Source organism: Anabas testudineus, chromosome 4 (assembly GCF_900324465.2).
Source record: "Anabas testudineus chromosome 4, fAnaTes1.2, whole genome shotgun sequence".
In the NCBI taxonomy this organism is placed as follows: domain Eukaryota; kingdom Metazoa; phylum Chordata; class Actinopteri; order Anabantiformes; family Anabantidae; genus Anabas; species Anabas testudineus.
This window is the reverse complement of record NC_046613.1, coordinates 7867143-7881202: the sequence shown is the minus strand read 5'-3', so window position 1 is coordinate 7881202 and position 14060 is coordinate 7867143. Positions and strand designations below refer to the sequence as shown.

Here is a 14060-nt window from a genome sequence, read left to right as displayed (position 1 = left end):
GCAGCTGGTCATCATAATGTTTTCTATTTTGTTCACAAGCTGTGCCAGGACATAGAGAAATAACTAATTAAAATAAATATTTCTAAATTTTACAGACGTCACAGTTCAACCGGGAACTTTTTCAACAACAGTTCTTTAGAAGCATCTGTTTGCTTCACAGTGACACTCTGCCCTTATTTATGACCAAACTGCAGGTATGTTTCAGAGGAAGTGTGGTGGTTGATCAGTAATGTAGCACACCAGCCAACAAACACAAATAGGCTAAATGCACACATGCATACTCATCTACACATATGCACAAACAAACCTGCCATGGTGAGTGATGTGAGTATGTGGAGATTACTGAGCTGTCAAACTAGTTGCTGGAAGGACGCAATTAGATGATGGGATGTCTTGCTAATGGGCCGGTGACCCCAGACGCACACACACACATACACACACTGAGACACAAAAGCAGAAACTGAATTTCTCCACTGTACCTTGTCAGAAACAGAAAGAAGAGTACTGTGAAAAGTAAGGCTGCCTCTAGGCCCAGAGGACTAACCACACACACGGTCAAACCAGGAGTGCAGGATTTGCAGAGGCATGCACCACACTAAGCCTTGACACACAGGTATGAATAAGATTCCACTGGAAAACCACTGAAAACTGCAGTTTCCCAGGATCTCCAGACTATTAATAAACACCGTGGGTTGTGTGTGCCCAAAGCTTTGTGTAAGCTGTTACACTGTAAGGGTATACAGTTAATGTGTCTGTGTGTATGACTAAGTGGGTGTGTTCCCATGCACACGTTTTAGGCAGACAGAGGACTCATTGTGATATGGTCGTGTCCCTCAAGGCGCTGGAATCTGGCACATTGTCTTTGTCGGAAACTCAAACCATTTACAACTCTCGACTTGTTTTGATCCTTTCAGAAAAATTCCATTTCCTGCGGTCATTCGGGGAGTGACTGTGGAGAACCCTCTGGAAGGAAAAGCCTCATTATGGCTTCGCTGTGAGTTGGAGGATTTGACTTGAAGGTCAGTGCCAGTCTCACCACTGTAGCTTCCCTGTGTGAGACGGTGACCGATAAGAACATGAGGTTCTTGGTTCTTCCTCACATCCTAGCACAGTCTGTTAGATCATGAGGACACCATGGTCATTGACTTATCCATTAGTTTAGTTCCATTTTATTTACTGACTGTGGCATTATAATGAAACCTTAAACCCCCTGTTTTAGGATCTTTATGAAAGTAGTTAATTTACAATTACTTTTTGGTCTCGCCTTGCTGGTCAGAGCAGGCTTCACTTTTCCACACCGGGCATGCAGACTTCACTTCATTCACTCGTTTTTTCCCCACTGTGTGTGTGCTCATCTACAAGCTTGTGTCTGTTTGTAGGTTTCTGTTTGTAAATGTGTGTTTTTGAATGTGATGTAATGTCTGAAGGAGACACTCCGGAAATACAACAAGTATGACCTCAACTGATACAAATTTTATGGACATTGAGGGGAATGGGAAAGGAATTGGAGCATAGTAAGGATGTGAGAGAGATTTACTGAGGGGAGGAGAAGAGACGAAAGGTACAAACTGTATACTGCTCATGCTGAGTTTTATGGTTTTGGTTTGATCATTGTTTGAGATATCAAAACCCAGATATATGGTTAAATATACTAAAGTATTGGTAGAGACGTGTCTGCAAATTTGTGTGCTTGTTTAACACAGAACCAATTAACAGTTAACAGCTGTTTAGTTGGTGAAAAAGGTTTAACCACAAGGTCAGTGGTTTAAGTCAAGTTCCTCCAGACTCTAAAAATGGCACCAGAACAGCACTCTTGTGTATTTTAATTTTGAAGTTCATAACTACCTGAAGTGCTGGGCAGAGCATTGCAGAGGGAAGTGGGAAGTGCAGAGTGGATTTTGTGCTAGCACTATCCTGAGGCCTCCAGGACCACAACCAGAGCGTTAAGGTTCATGCTCTGTGTTGTGATTCCAGTGTGAAGTGTTGTGTTTTATATCTGTGACCGTTCCATGAATGTTAACCATGACTTTATTATGGTAACCATGACAACAAAGGTCCTGCAACATTAAGGAAGTTGTTGTTGTTAAGTCCAAACCACAGCAATTTTACAAAACCTAACCAGATTGTTTTGTGCCTCAGTGTAACCAGTGTGATGGCTCCATAATCAAAACCAGGTGTTTATTGCTGTTTTCATAACTATGAGGATCCAGCACACTAGGAGATGTTCGCACACGCCTGCCAGCCAGCACAGGGGTGCTATTTCAACCAAGTCCTACTGACCAACATAAATGCCCATTGCTTGTCCTTTGCAGCGCAGACTTGAAATACTACTCCTATCTCTTTCTACAAATACGGAACAAATATGGAACAAATGATGTACATACAGGAGAACAGTCTTGTTACGTCTGACTGATGGGATGAGCTGACTTTTTACTTGTCAGTAAAAAAACGGGTCACTCACTCTGGTTTTCCCGCTTATTTCTGTACAGTGTGTACGAATCGTAGACACATGGGTGCATGCACATAGGAACACTGTGTTTGTGGCAGAAAGAAAAAGAGAGAGAGGTTATTTGTGTATGACAGAGAGAAGCCTGTAACTGTAGCGTGTGACACACAATGCTCTCTCTGCAGCAGCCAGGCCACAGTTTAGGGACTTGTGCCAAGGGACAGAGAAGCCTGTCTGTTTACTGAGTCTGACTGCACAGTGATTGACAGCAGGGCTTCTTTGTGTATGCCTGAATTTATATATATATCTATATATATGTGTGTGTGTGTGTGTGTGTGTGTCTCACAAACTGACAGATTGACAGAAACACACCACACATCACATGAAAGGAAATGTAAAGGAGTTGGCATTTCCACAGAGAGTAGACACCCTGCCTTTTGTCAACTTGTCACTTATTTCACAGTGTGTTTATCTGATCTTTTTGTCCACAACACACATAAACATGAATGCGTGCACCCGACTGACACAGTCCAGTCAGCCCCTATTTAAATAAACCGTTTCTCCAGAAAACATATTGAGGTTTTTTTATTCAAGTGTCAAATGGCAGAGAGATGAACACACACATACATGCACAAACACACCTTCTGGTCTCATGTTTCTGGAGTGTCAGGTTGTGAAGAGCAGAAGCTCCCTCACCTCTGACCTCTCTGTGTTACCTCGAGGTCATGAGGACTGTCAGACGCGCAGCACGTGCATGACAGATTTCAGTGTTCGGATGGAGGAAGGCAGAGCTCAATGTAGGGAGGGAGAGAGAGCGTCTTTGTGGAGGTCAGCACATCTGTGGAGGAGATAAAGAGAGGTAAACAGATTTTGCATAGAGGAACAAAGTGCAGACTAAAGGATGTGGCAGAAGAATAGCAGAAGTTATGATGGGTGTGATAGGAGTCTGTTTACCACATGGTTTGAATGTGGCGCCACAAACCTTGTTACTACTTTAAGTAGGTGATGTGCACTTACAGTAAAGTTAAACTGGTTCATGTTAGCATGTAATGCTCTGATCCTCTGATGTTCACCTCCATGAGTTTTAGATTATTTCAAAATATTAATTATTAATATTAAAATACGTTAATTAATCAATTCAAACACAGCAGCAGCCTGCTGACGGGTTTATTTTCTATCTTTATCTTTCAGTAAGCTCTGAAGGATGCTGAGGGTTACATGCATGATGCATGACAAAAACAATGGGCACACCTAATGCCTGTTTTTATTGTTATGGTTATGGGGGAGAAGTTTTGATATGTTGAAGCTTTATGCTGCTTACAGTAAGTTACATGAGGTGGGGTGGGGGTGTTGATATAAGCAATATATATAAGCTAATAGTTCCCCCTCCCACCAGCTCTGTCAGCAGCCCCACCTGCTCCCAGGAGCGAGGCCCCAGACATTCACCAAAGGACTAAACAGGAATCCCCCACAGTCCCACGACAGACTGACTGGCTCTGCGTGGTCTACATCACACACACACACACACACACACACACACTGAAACACACACATATGCATGGACTGGAATAAACACACAAATTCACACACCAGCTTAAAGACAGTGCAGAAATAGCCGCAGTCTGTGGTATCGCCGTGCATGTACTATCTGCCCAAAAACATCACCTCATCCTCTTTCGCGTGTCACGCTGCGACTTCATGTCAATACCACATTCAGTCTTTTATAAAGGTGTTTCTTTCACTATGTTCAACCGCTACTGTCCTTTGTTCAATAAAACTGGCCTTGTACTATCTTACCCCCCGCCCCCCCTTTTTAACTTCCCTCTCACATGCATGGGCATTTACATTAATGCACAAATGCATACTGTGTTACTGGAAGTACTTTTCTCACTGTTTGGTGAACAGTTTCATTCTGCTGGCCCTCTTGCATTTCACAATGACACTAGGTGATGCACAGAGTGAGCAGAGTGAGCGACAAAAGTGCAGACGAAAGGAAAGGTCAGGAGTTCCTCAGCCTATAGTTCCTGACATTGCATCACCACCCACAGCAGGGCCCATGTGCTTTGGTTCCCCTCGGTGATCAGTAAAGCAACACACCAACAAGGAGGGGCTTTCTTCCACCCTTTCCCCTCAGCATTTGCATCACACTCACTATTAGGGTTTTCCCTCAAACACTCAATACCACAAAAACTGTCACAAGGGAAACATATGTTCTTGCTATACAGTGCACACTATATTCTTTTAATGGTTGCATTGCACTGCCGTATTTGCGAATGTTTCTATCTTGGGGCAAGAAACAGCAGAATTACATTTAAACTGTGTGCAAATTTGACATTCCTGACTCGTCATGCACATCGAACAGGGGGAGATGGTAGAAGCTATTTGGGAAATCACCTGCAGGAATTTTCTAAGAGTACATTTTCTGGTTTAGGAATCAAAACTTCAACAGAACACATTTTGTAAAAAGGTGCCCACATTTCCTAATTATCCCCGTGCTAACTATTAACTGAAACCTGTGTGTATCTTATAATTACTCAAAGGAGGACTTGGGCGTAACATTATCGTGCCACACTGAGAATCTCTAGTGCCAACATCTTTGTGGTTTGTGCACCTAAGATCAGCAGGTGTCATAACATTGAATTCTGAGGTTTCTTTCGCAGAAGGCACTTCCTTTACTGATACTGATAGGTGGGTCCTAGACCACAGTAACAGCTTAGAAGAAATGTGCAGCGTTTCCCTGTTGCTCTATGTTGACGTTCAGTTCAGCACTAGGCCGTGAGCAGATTTGCTTTGTCATGATGGCTGTTCGGGACACACGATCCCTCCGCACCATGCACCCTGCTGGTTTCTGTATCAGGCCAAGCTCGTCGCCAAGAAAATTGTCTATTTCCAGTTGACCTGGCCTGACAGCTAGTTATATACGTGTGTTATGTGATTAGGGCTGCCAGAAAAGAAAAGTATGGGGTTTCCTGGGAAGCTCCCAGCCAGACATCTGTTGCCATCACTCCATCACCCTCACGCCACCTCCCTCCTGTCTATCTATCTGCGATTTGCCTTCTCTCTGCGTTTGTGTGTCAGACACAGGTCTTTGTGGTGAACAGCCCTCCAATGAATAATTCAAAGGGCCAGCAGGGACAGACAGTGGATTAAGTCTCTGTAGAGGAGGAGGATGTAGAGGGATGAAGAGGACGGACAAGTGGGGTTTTAGTGCATTAGAGCAAAGGAGAGGAGGGGTGTGCAGTAGTTTTAAATCCATGGGGAGAGAAGGAGCACTGCCAGAAGTGAAAGAGAAAGGGAGGAGAAAGAGAGCGGGAGAGTGAGAGGGGGGAGCGTCACGTGACCATCAGGAGATCCCTGAGCAGAGCTAGTCACCTGACCAGTAGACTGACTGGAAATGCACCACGCTGCCTGAGAACGATTCCCAGAAGTTACGTCTGCGTGTGAAATCATGCCTGCTGTCCCTGTCCTTAATGCAGATTACAGTAACAGTAGCAGTGAGACTATATCGACATTAATATATCACATTGTTGGATAGGTGCATTTCTTTTAGATTAGAAAAATATCGAATTAAAAGAAAAATACGCATATTTAAAAAGGATTTATTAAACCGTGACAGTAGAGGTTCCTTTACAACATGACCTTCTGATGTCCGTCTGCGTTTAATCCTTGGCAGCTGAGATGAATAGAGGATTTAACTGAGACAAAATTGTCTTTAATTGTCACTGGTGCGGCGAGTGTTGAGTTGGTATGACTGATCACAGTCTACACCAGGGTAATTCTCCTGCTTCTTCTTCTGCTGCTGATGCTGGTGGACTTTTGGCCCAGCTGTCTTACACCCACTCAGTCACACACAAATGCACAATTTCACACACCAAAACAGCCAGAGGTTCATTTACATATCATCATGCTTGTAGTTCAGAAAGTCAGGGGGATTTGATCTGTTATGTTTCTTAGAAAAATATTTCTAATCATTAAAAAAGTTAAAAAAAGAAGGAAAGAAGAGTTATTAGCTACAGAAGTTATTGCTCTACCCAAATACATTGTTACTTCCTCTTTAATGGTATATGTTGGTCTGTACATTGAGGTCACTGTGGTGAGTGACTTGCCATCCAGTGGCGGCATGTGTGATCAAGATCAAGTCCAAAACACTGCATGTTTCAACCAAACATGCAGTGTTTTGTGACCTAAGACCTTTTTCTCTAGTGGTTTTAAAGCAACTCAGGTCGTTCTTACTCTATCTTAGACTTTAATAAAAAAAAAAAAAAAAACCCTAAAAAATTCCAAAGTTACCACATTCAAAGTGAAATTAGGAAATCACTACTGAACAAAATATCTTATAGTGTTTAAAAAATATCTTGTAGTGTTATGTGCAGACTGGTTTTAATAATGATGATGTCTGCTTATATGTTGTAGTACAATATAAGCACTAGCACTGGAATGGCAAAGTACGCATTGCACAACCGCCCTTCTAGGTTTTAAGAACAAAAAGGGTATGTAAAGGTCAGAAGGTCCAAAGGTTGAGGTTGCTTTGTTTTCAAGGTTTTTTTCAAAATGCTGCATTGATTGACATCAAATGGTGTAGAGATCGATAACTGACCATCTGTTTCAGACTCCTACACTTACTAACTACACTGTGCTGTTCCAACTGGGCATAGGAGACACAGAGGTCAGAGGAGCTGTTGCATGAAGGTGTATTATAACAAAACTTGTGTCAATAGAGCCCCAGACTAAAATATAAACCCTAATATAATATGTTAGGTCATTTTAACTCCTGGTCCAGTCTTCCTCAGTGGATGGAGTTTGTTTACTTGTCACTGAAAACAAACTTTAAAACGTTTTGTCAAACTATTGTTTTAAAACTAATTACAACTATTAAGATTTAGACTTGTTTTAAAATAAGTCATAACTTATAATAGAAAGCCTTAAAATACACCACTGATCTCCTGGGTCAGATTATTTCTCTTTTTCTATGAAGTAGAAAGGTGACTAAGACATTACCGACAGCAGTAATAATCATCAACTTTGTATCTGCTTCGGGGGAAGTTACATGCTCTGCCTCACAGTCTTGCTCATACTCGGTTGTTGCAGTTCCTGCTAAGGCTGGTCAAGCAGCATTCAAAGCCCTTTGCATTCTGAGAGTGTGACTAAATAAACATGCTGCAACTATAACTGCACAGTTTGATGATGGACTTTATGACCCTTCTCCGAGCACAGCGCCTTCAGGCTTTGTAGAGCAGGGTGAAAAATGCACTTGCCATGAAAAGACGTTAAATACTTTCCATGCGTGCATGTTGGCTTGTGTTCCCTGGAGGACGTCCGCACGTTACTTTATGCGTCCACAGTGGGAATGCAGTGTTTGCTTTAGTTCAGGCTGGGTTGCACTGTGGGTTTGTGAATCTGTGTTTTCAAGCCAGTAGCACAAATGGTTCTCTAAAAGAATGAGTTTTATGAAACAGCTTCACATCGTAGTGTAGGGAAGGTAAATATTCTTCGAGGTTTACTGACATACACGTAACCAGTGTTGGTTTCAGAGCACCTACTCTTGTTTCAGAGCATCAATAATGAAGACCAACCCTGCAGATGCAGATGTCTAAAACACTGGCCTGCTACTGTGTGAATAAATGTTGGCCAGCATCACTGCTGCAAGCCTAAAAAAACAGAACAGCTCTGTTAGATCCATAATCAATCAGATAGACATCTGGCAGTAATTCATTTTAGTAAACTGCAGTGTATTTCAGTTTCATACCTGCTTTCTGTCTCTATCTACTTCTCCATCTTCCTTCGCCTCTCCCCCTCTTTCTTTCCCTCCAACATAATTGAAGTGAGCGTCTCTCCTATGTAATCCAATGCTTGTCCCACAGCACTAAAGTGTCGTTTGGGCCGCAGCTTAAGTACTCGGTCTGCTCTGGGCTCTGTTCTAATTCTTACAGATCAGCAGAAGCCCAGATTAGACAAATGAATAATTCAGGTTATTGCCTTAAATGCAGTTTGTGGTCAAAGACAGATGTGAATCCTTTTCAACTTTGGGTCCTGTTCATTTCACTGCTATGATCATACTGTGACCAATCTGATGGGGAAGTTTGAAATAGTTTAAAACGTGTACTAGTGCAAAGGATTACGATTTCTTTCGAAGTGACTTTTTAGGATAGGATGAGGTGAGTCTTACGTACTTACTCTCCCTCCCTTAAGTCAGTGGCAAATGGACACACTGAGATTTACACATATACAGGATTGATATTGGTTTAAATACTGGAAAATAGTAGTAAGTTTGGTTTCTCGACGTTGATAAGAAATATAAACATTGTCTGTTCTACCCTCTGATTCATCTATGTACTAATGGATGTCAGCAAATTAAAGTGAATCAGATGATGTTGTTATTAGTCATCATTCATCAATTATTTATCTTTTACTTGAAACTCTAGGCTTGAAGTTGATGTTTAGTGAGGATAACATTATATTAATGGGTAAGTACTGCCCAAGTGGATAAGTATTTATTCAAACCGTAGTGTTTTGCTGCTGTGTCTGTTGGAGGTGAGATTAACCTGATGATCTCATACTGTGGATGATGTAGTCTTCTGGCAGGTGAGTCATCAGGCGATGCTGTGGGCTTCTTACTGGAACAGAGACTTGCTAAGATCATCTCCCCCTGCAGCTTTTATCCTCTGCTGTACTTACTGCAGCATCATCCACTTGTCCTCCCTCCATCTGCCTCCACCTCATCGCACAGTAACACTTCCCTTGTTCAACTTCAACTCTCACTACTCCACCTTTGGCTCACGTCTCTTTTCAGTTCACCTCTGAAGTTGTTGTTTTTTTCGCCATCCTTATCATGGTCCACTTTTTTCTCCTTACTTGTCTAGATAGTGGTTGTCTTGTGTGATCTTACTTCATATGATAAGAGGTCAAGTAACTGACGTCGTATAAAAATGTCTCAATCTATTAAAACATTTTTTGGAGTTAAGATTTTTAAGAAGACCAGTGATTTACTTGCAGACACATTGACTGATGTTCCAGGAGAAAATTAATTTATTATTATGGATGATAAATAGGAGCCAGCAGCCAGTCTAAACAAATTCTGCCCACTTAAGAGATCATTCATTACGGTCTGTTCAATTTACTATGGAAAATGGAGGGTGGAGCAAGGAGTCACGTCACACCCAGTTTGGCTATACATCATACAGAAATCATAACAATACTCGAAGAACACCCAAAGATGGGTGTGGGAGCAGCCATTTTGTATTTTGAAGCATAGAGTTAGGAAGACTTTCCTGATTTGTAACGTGGAACGTGACATTACTACATTGTTTGTTTGTCTTTCTCTATACTAGACTAATGTGTTGTGGTGGAGGAAGGATTACTTCACTTTGAGCCAAACTACTTCCCCCTATGCTAAGCTAAGTCAATTAGCATAGGATTCCCATTAACCTGCTGTAGGCCTATGTGAGGAGCAGCTAGCATGGCTCTCTGCAGAAGTAACATCATCTTCCTATCAATACCTCTAAACCTCACTATCTAGCATGTCATGTCTTCATTATTTAATTTGCTCAGAAACCTATATAACCTTCAATAACCTTGGTTATTGAAAACAGGCTCTTGGCAAAACACACATAAGCATATTTCATTTATTTAATATTTATAACATCATGATGTTGAAATAAATAAACACATTTTAGTGTCCTCTCAGGCGTTTGCACATAGTTTCCTTCTGGTTCTTTGTCCTGTGCTTCTTCTTCTTTCAGCCTCTCCATGTCACCCTGCTTTCTGTTTGCCCTCCATCACACAGCAGAGAGCACAAGAGCCACAGCGGCCGCCGGTTTGTTTTTTTTAATTAGGTAAATGGACTTGGGTCTGCTGGACCAGACAGAGAAATCACTCTGAGGACTCCAGTGCTGTCATAATGATTTTCTAAAATGAATGTGCTTTAATTAATGTTATTAAAATCCTGCTGTGTAATGGATTAAGTGCGCTGTCGCCCACTGCTGTTTTTGTTTGCAGGTTCCTTGGGTTTGCTCTGATGAGGTGCACAGTTTCCAAGGAGCAGGGTGGGCAGATTTAACCAGAGAGCGGACGACCTCAAACCGTAGCCTTACCTGTTCCTGACAGGCTGCAATCTAACCGCACCCACAGAAGGTGAGCCATGGCTGGGTTTGGCGGGCACAGTAGTGGCGCTGCCCATCTTTCCAGGGAGGATCCCTTCAGACGCAACAACAAACATGTGCTCAGACAGAGAGGTATTATCTCTTGTTATTATTGGAGATAATTATGTTAGATAATTATATCTATTAGCTATGTTGTGTCTTTTCAGCCACTCCAATGTCAATATTTTTTCAATCTCGGTCCTGAGAGCACTGTAGCCCCATGGGAAAATACTGTGGCTTGGGTAAAGAGGGGTGTGAAGGGACCACAGTGAAGGAGAGATGTATGGATTTTATTTACCTATGTAATGTACCTCTAACAATAATAATAATTAAAATGACAATAATTGTGTTTGTACAGCAGTTTTCAAGCTGTACATACTGTTAAAAGCAGGTTTTTCATTTAGTTGAACAAAAAGATTAAAATTCTTAAAACAAAAAGTTAAAGCGTCAAAGTAAATAAAAGATTGCCTCGACGAAAAGTTTTCATCAGTTGTAGTGTAAAAGTAAATGATGTCTTCCTTGCCCTTGTTTCTGGCTTTTGAGGGGCTGTTTCGCTCACAGAGGGCTTCTGTGTGCTGCAGGTGTTGAGGTATACGAGGCTGTGCTGAGGAGTGTTTTATTCCTATAGGCCTCCTGTGGTCCTGAGTCCTGGTCCAAGAGAAAGACCAGAAGCTGTTTAAACTTCCTCTACTGTTGTTTTGTATGGAACACAACTTCAAACGCCGTACGTCAGAGCGCACACCAGAAACACACACACAGCACTTTTCACTCTCTCTTTTTATGTATCCAGAAAAGTAAAGCCTCTTTCTGCTGTGATTTTTTAAATAAAGACATAAATATGCATTATTTAGCAGAATATAGAAGGAGGAGAAGGCTTTGAACAGGAGCTTGTTGACATGAGTGTAAATAAATCTTTTCATACTTAAATTGAGGTTAAAATCTTTCAGCTAAGCAGCTCCAGCTACTTTTACTGCACTACAACATGCAGTACTTTTTACTTTTAATCTCACTTATTTTTACTTATATTACATTTTTTAACAACTTCAGTAAGTTACTTTTCACTCCTAATAAAAAAAATAATACAATAGACGCGGGTGAGACGTGTTGAGAATTGAGTGTCTGTATTCCTTCAACCTCTGGAGTTTAGTAAAACTTCATTATACACATAACATTACAAAAGCAACATGTTATAGTATTACAATATACATATATACATGCTAACTAATTTAATCTAGTGTAATGCAATAAAAAAATATTTTTTTAATTACCTAATCTGTTTTATTAAATTTGTTTAGTAAGTAAACGTGTGATCTGCAAAGTAAACAGTAACTATAGCTGTCAATTAAGTTATTTAAAACTGTAATATTGTATGTTGTATGTATGTAAAAGGCTTTTTCTTAAAAAAAAAAAAAAGTCACCTCTTTAAGAAAGGCTGTTACTTGTAGTTGGCTTTCAGTCAGCTTCACCATAAAACTGGCTCCTGTAATTATGTTACAAAACATTTCTTACTTTATTTTGATTAGCTGATCCAGCACCTTTAGAATGCCATTCCTAGAAGACAAAATCCCTAAAGAATAATTAGTGCTATTTATAATGTAGCTCAAATTTAAGTCCAGCTTAGAGCGCTGATATACAATACAGTGTGTAATATTAAACTAAAGCACCACGTGGAGTCCAGTCAACAGGTAGAGCAGCAGAGCACAGAGGTCTCCCAGAATGGATTGTGTAGCGTCTCTAAAATCTCTGGAGCCACAACACTGACCTTTCCTGTTATGGAAATGTGCTGCTGGCTGTTCTAGGCCCACAGCCACATGCTGCTTGTTTAAATGGCCACATAGGCTCCCTTCTGCTGCCTGTTCTTTCCTGAAGACTGCTTTTACTGTTTGTGCTGCTATGTGAACACACATTTGTGGAGCATTGTTCAACATAATGGGCACAACGTGTTCTCTTTTTCATGTTATTCTGTGGGTTTTGTTTTTGGGAACCTTTTACTTTATTGTGTGGCACTATTGTGTGGAAATCTACTCTGAACTCCTCTTAATACCCAATAAATAATGTCTGCTTCTATCTCTGTGTGTATTGGATGTAAACCAGTAAATTCGCAACTCTGTTCCAAGAAATACAAGAGTGCGGAGCGTTCATTTGTCGTCTTGCTGTTAATTCCATGCTGCTAGTCATCACAGAGCCTCAGTCTCTCCTGTCCGTCACTGTGATTAGGAGCTAAACTGGGGCAAATGAAGTGACATGTTTTGCTTTGCAATGAAAACAGGACTGTGTTAATACTTGCATGGAGCTGTGTGAGTGTCGTAGGGGCAGGGGCAGGGGCTTGTGCCGCACACTGGGTCAGCAGTGATGCAGCGCTGCGCTCTGTCCACCATCATCTGGACTTTCCATGTGTGATGTGATTAGAAAGCAATTTGCTCCTTGACAATTTGACCCAAGAAAAACACCTGCTTTATTAAAACTAAACAAATTACCCCATTTAGTCCCAATTACACAGAACCAAACAGCTCAGCAGCCTGAACACATCACATGGATGGATTATTATAAACAAATAGAGATTTTGGGAGAAGGTCTGAGCAGAACGAAAATGATCCTCATCATGATACAGGACAGCACCGAAATCTCCAGCATTTTTGTGTGACCCCCAGTCTGGACCGTGAGGCGTAACTGAACAGTTCGGATTATCAGAAGTCCTGTAATTGCAGAGAAAGTGATGTACTTTGGATTTTCTATTAGAACTCAGTGTGGTGTGGTACACGTTGAACTGCATTAATAAAAATGCAGTTTTTATTTCAAGTTTCATCTTACTTAGTCCTGTGTAACAGAGAACTCAAAGCCTCAGCTCTAGCAGGAGCAGGCGAAGCTTTCTGGATTGTAATGCAGCCGTATATTTCACACGCCCAAGGGAATTTCACTGTGCTGACTTACATAAATAACAAGCTACCTTGTAAAACAAATATTTCTTAGAAGATGGGGCCGCAGTCTCTCAAATTGGAAGATCTACAGCAGCTTTTCCAACGCACATTCTGTATAAATGAGAGATTTTAAAGACAACAATTTTGGCAAGGCATGTTTGGCCACAAGAAAGCCCCCCGAAGCAAGGGGGATTATACAGCGTGATGTAAACAAGGATCAGTCCCTCTGTGCTGGTTAAAATAGATTTAACAAACATCTTGCCAGCAGGACTTTGTATTAAACTTGACTTGAAATATCCTAGAAATGCCATGCGGCTTAGCTCTGCTCAGGCTTGTGACGCGGCCCATTGTGACGTTTGTCCCCCTGTAAGCCCTCAGAGAACAGTAATGCCTTGCCAGCATTTGTGGCTTTAGCATTAGACTAGTCAGCTGTAAGCCGGGATTGTTTATGACTTGTCAGAGATACCAAGAGCGGCATCATAATCACTAAGCTCCTGGGAATGCCCTTTCAGTTTGGGCATTTTGTTCACTTTTGGAAGCTGCTCATCTACAATGAGG

General features: G+C 41.4%; 1 long non-coding RNA gene across 1 annotated transcript in view; it reads left to right on the top strand.

Moving 5' to 3' along the window:
- Window positions 1–12709, top strand: part of LOC113152629 — a 32452-nt gene extending 19743 nt beyond the window's left edge. Inside the window, exons 2-3 of the long non-coding RNA XR_003297912.1 lie at window positions 10442–10677; window positions 11166–12709. This is a non-coding gene — a long non-coding RNA (uncharacterized LOC113152629). The remainder of the gene's footprint in view (window positions 1–10441; window positions 10678–11165) is intronic.
- Window positions 12710–14060: the final 1351 nt, after the last annotated feature.